At 42.6% G+C, this 5,200-nt stretch overlaps 1 non-coding gene across 1 annotated transcript; it reads right to left on the reverse strand.

Annotated features, from left to right (window-relative positions):
• Positions 1 to 213: 213 nt before the first annotated feature.
• On the reverse strand, positions 214 to 320 carry LOC114368408. Its single transcript, XR_003657336.1, has one exon. It is a non-coding gene; the product is annotated as a small nucleolar RNA R71 (small nucleolar RNA).
• Positions 321 to 5,200: the final 4,880 nt, after the last annotated feature.

The raw sequence follows: 5,200 nt of genomic DNA on the forward strand, positions 1-5,200 counted from the left end.
CCGCACAAACATTTGAAAGAATTTCACATTGTCTGCTCCACCATGAAACCCCCAGATGTCCAAGAGGATCACATATTTCTGAAGGTTTTTCCTCATTCATTAGAGGGAGTGGCAAAGGACTGGCTGTATTACCTTGCTCCAAGGTCCATCACGAGCTGGGATGACCTTTAGAGAGTATTCTTAGAAAAAAATTTCCCTGCTTCCAGGACCACAGCCATCAGGAAGGATATCTCAGGTATTAGACAACTCAGTGGAGAGAGCCTGTATGAGTACTGGGAGAGATTTAAGAAACTATGTGCCAGTTGCCCCCACCATCAGATTTCAGAACAGCTTCTTCTCCAATACTTTTATGAAGGACTCAGTAATATGGAGAGAAGTATGATAGATGCTGCCAGTGGTGGAGCCCTTGGAGACATGACTCCTGCTGAAGCCAGAAATTTAATTGAGAAGATGGCCTCCAACTCCCAGCAGTTTAGTGCCAGAAATGATGCCATAGTCATTAGAGGAGTGCATGAGGTAGCTACAAACCCATCTGCATCATCTGAAACTAAGAAGCTTGAAGGCAAACTGGATGCGTTGGTCAACTTGGTAACCCAGCTGGCCTTGAATCAGAAATCTGTACCTGTCGCAAGGGTTTGTGGTTTGTGCTCCTCTGCTGACCACCATACAGACCTTTGCCCTTCCATGCAGCAACCTGGAGCAATTGAGCAGCCTGAAGCTTATGCAGCAAATATATACAATAGACCTCCTCAACCTCAGCAGCAAAATCAACCACAGCAGAGCAATTATGACCTTTCCAGCAACAGATACAACCCTGGATGGAGGAATCACCCTAACCTCAGATGGTCCAGCCCTCAGCAACAACAACAGCAGCCTGCTCCTTCCTTCCAAAATGCTTTTGGCCCAAGCAGACCATACATTCCTCCACCAATCCAACAACAGCAACAACCCCAGAAACAGCCAACAGTTGAGGCCCCTCCACAACCTTCCCTCGAAGAACTTGTGAGGCAAATGACTATGCAGAACATGCAGTTTCAGCAAGAGACTAGAGCCTCCATTTAGAGCTTAACCAATCAGATGGGACAATTGGCTACTCAATTGAATCAACAACAGTCCCAGAATTCTGACAAGCTGCCTTCTCAAGCTGTCCAAAATCCCAAAAATGTCAGTGCCATTTCATTGAGGTCGGGAAAGCAATGTCAAGGACCTCAACCCGTAGCACCTTCCTCATCTGCAAATGAACCTGCCAAACTTCACTCTATTCCAGAAAAAGGTGATGACAAAAATCTACCTAACAATTTCTGTGCAGGTGAATCTTCTTCCACAGGTAATTCTGATTTGCAGAAGCAGCACATTCCCCCTCTTCCATTCCCTCCAAGAGCAGTTTCCAACAAAAAAATGGAAGAGGCAGAGAAAGAGATCTTGGAAACGTTTAGAAAAGTAGAGGTAAACATACCTCTGTTGGATGCAATAAAGCAAATTCCAAGATATGCCAAATTCTTGAAGGAGTTGTGCACTAATAAGCGGAAGCTTAAAGGAAGTGAACGAATTAGCATGGGCAGAAATGTCTCCGCATTGATTGGTAAATCTGTTCCTCAAATTCCTGAAAAATGCAAAGATCCAGGTACATTCAGCATACCTTGTATTATAGGGAATAGTAAGTTTGACAATGCCATGCTAGATTTAGGAGCCTCTGTTAGTGTTATGCCTCTGTCGATTTTTAATTCTCTATCTCTAGGTCCCTTGCAGTCAACTAATGTGGTAATTCATTTAGCTAATAGAAGTGTTGCCTATCCTGTTGGTTTCATAGAAGATGTCTTAGTTAGAGTTGGTGAACTAATTTTCCCTGTTGATTTTTATATTTTGAATATGGAAGATGGATTTTCTCAAGGATCAGTTCCCATCATTCAAGGCAGACCCTTTATGAAAACTGCTAGAACTAAGATAGATGTTTATGCAGGCACACTGTCTATGGAATTTGGTGACATAACTGTTCATTTTAATATTCTGGATGCTATGAAATACCCATCTGAAGATCTTTCTGTATTTCGTGCTGAAATAATTGACCATGTTGTTGATGAATACATGACTGATCTTTATTCTAATCTGCATGCCTCTCACTCTTCATGCATTGAGTCTAAAATTGTACTTGATCATATGTCTGAATTTGATGCTGAGAGTGAATCTGAGAGTGATATTGATTGCATGCCTGGTGGTGGTGTTTTACCTCTTGAGATTGATTTTATAGAGTCAGATAGGACTAACCATGTTTCAGGAAGTACACATACCTCTGACTTTCTTTATAAGGTAAAGGCTGAGAAACCATCTCCTTCTACCACTGTCCAGCCGACCACACCAGAATTGAAGCCTCTGCCATCAAATTTAAAATACGCTTACTTGGATGATAGCAAGAGTTTTCCAGTGATTATATCTGCCTCCCTTGCTGATGAGCAAGAGGAGAAGTTGTTGTCAGTTCTCAAGAAGCATAAGAAGGCTATAGGCTGGACCCTGGCGGACATTCCTGGTATTAGCCCATCCACATGTATGCATCGAATAAATTTAGAGGATGGAGCTAAACTAGTAAGACAGCCACAGAGAAGACTCAACCCGGTGATTCTTGATGTAGTGAAGAAGGAGATAACCAAGCTTTTGCAAGCTGGAATCATTTATCCTATCTCCGACAGCCAATGGTTGAGTCTCGTCCAGGTAGTCCCGAAAAAGACTGGCCTCACAGTGATCAGAAATGAGAAGGAGGAGTTGATTCCTACTCGGGTGCAGAACAGTTGGAGAGTCTGCATTGACTATAGGAGGCTGAACCAGGTTACCAAAAAGGACCATTTTCCCCTGCCATTCATTGACCAGATGCTTGAACGCCTGGCAGGTAAATCCCACTACTGTTTCCTTGATGGTTTTTCTGGTTATATGCAAATTACTATTGCTCCTGAGGATCAGGAAAAGACCACATTCACCTGCCCCTTCGGCACTTTTGCTTATAGGAGGATGCCTTTCGGCCTGTGCAATGCCCCTGGTACCTTCCAGCGGTGCATGATTAGTATTTTCAGTGATTTTTTAGAAAATTGCATAGAGGTGTTTATGGATGATTTCACTGTATATGGATCCTCTTTTGATGGTTGTTTGAATAGTTTGGAAAAAGTTTTGAATAGATGCATTGAAACTAACCTTGTTCTAAATTTTGAAAAATGTCATTTTATGGTTGAGCAAGGTATAGTTTTAGGTCACATTATTTCCAATAAGGGTATTGAAGTAGATCCTGCAAAAATTTCTGTTATTTCACAATTGCCTTACCCCTCTTGTGTGCGAGAGGTGCGATCTTTTCTTGGTCATGCAGGATTCTACAGGCGCTTTATAAGGGATTTTAGCAAAGTAGCCCTTCCACTGTCCAACTTGTTGCAAAAGGAGGTGGAGTTTGACTTTAATGACAGATGCAAAGAGGCTTTTGATTGCCTCAAAAGAGCGTTGACTACCACCCCCATCATCCAGGCACCCGATTGGACAGCCCCTTTTGAGCTTATGTGTGATGCATCAAATTATGCATTGGGGGCTGTCCTTGCTCAGAAAATTGATAAATTGCCCATGGTGATATATTATGCTTCTAGGACTTTAGATGCTGCCCAAGCAAATTATACTACTACTGAGAAAGAGCTTCTAGCCATAGTTTTTGCTCTTGAAAAATTTCGATCTTATTTGCTTGGTACTCGCATTATTGTTTATACTGACCATGCAGCTCTAAAGTACTTGTTGAAGAAGGCTGATTCCAAGCCTAGGTTGATCCGATGGATGCTCTGGCTCCAAGAGTTTGACTTGGAGATCCGTGATAGGAGCGGAGCACAAAATCTAGTTGCTGATCATTTGAGTCGGATCGAACGTGTCTCTGATGCAGATTCACCTATTCGGGATGATTTCCCGGATGATCATTTGTATATATTGTATAGTATTTCTGACTCTCTTTCTACTCCCTGGTTTGCCAACATTGTCAATTATTTAGTTGCCTCTGTTTTTCCTCCCTTAGCATCTAAGGCCCAAAAAGATAAGATTAAAAGTGATGCTAAGCATTTTATTTGGGATGACCCCTACTTGTGGAAATTGTGCAGTGATCAGGTCATTAGACGGTGCATTCTAGATCATGAGACTGACTCAGTCCTGCAGTTCTGTCATTCTTCCGCACCGGGAGGTCATCTGGGTGTTCAAAGGACAGCTCGCAAAGTGCTTGATTGTGGTTTTTATTGGCCCACCATCTTTAAAGATGCGTGGATGATCTGCAGCACTTGTGAGCAGTGTCAGAGAGCAGGAAATACACATACATGGCGACAACAAATGCCTCAGCAACCTATGCTATTCTGTGAGGTGTTTGATGTCTGGGGTATAGATTTCATGGGTCCTTTTCCTGTCTCTTTTGGTTATGTTTACATTCTCCTTGTAGTTGATTATGTTTCAAAATGGGTGGAAGCCAAGCCCACTAGAACTAATGATGCTAAAGTTGTCGCAGACTTTGTCAGGTCTAATCTATTTTGCAGGTTTGGAGTACCTAAAGCAATTGTTAGTGATCAAGGAACCCATTTTTGCAACAGGACAATGCATGCCCTGCTTAAAAAGTACGGGGTGGTACACAGAGTATCCACACCATACCACCCCCAGACTAATGGACAGGCAGAAATTTCTAACAGGGAAATCAAGAGAATTCTAGAGAAGATTGTGCAGCCAAGCAGGAAAGATTGGAGTACCAGGCTTGACGATGCTCTCTGGGCACATCGGACTGCCTACAAAGCACCCATAGGAATGTCTCCTTATCGGGTTGTCTTTGGAAAGGCATGTCATCTTCCAGTGGAAATTGAGCACAAAGCATACTGGGCAGTGAAGACTTGCAACTTCTCTATGGATCAAGCTGGCGAGGAAAGGAAGTTGCAACTGAGTGAGTTAGATGAAATCCGCCTAGAAGCCTACGAGAATGCCAAGTTCTACAAAGAAAAGACCAAGAAGTTCCATGATAGCATGATAGTTAAAAAAGACTTCGTGGTTGGGCAAAAAGTGTTATTGTATAATTCTAGGCTTGGACTCATGAGTGGTAAGTTGAGGTCTAAGTGGATTGGTCCTTTTGTTGTTACTAATGTTTTTCCTTATGGTACAGTTGAGATCAAAAGCGACTCCACAAACAAGAGCTTCAAGGTCAACGGACATCGAC

Source organism: Glycine soja, chromosome 1, assembly GCF_004193775.1.
Source record: "Glycine soja cultivar W05 chromosome 1, ASM419377v2, whole genome shotgun sequence".
Taxonomy (NCBI): Eukaryota; Viridiplantae; Streptophyta; class Magnoliopsida; order Fabales; family Fabaceae; genus Glycine; species Glycine soja.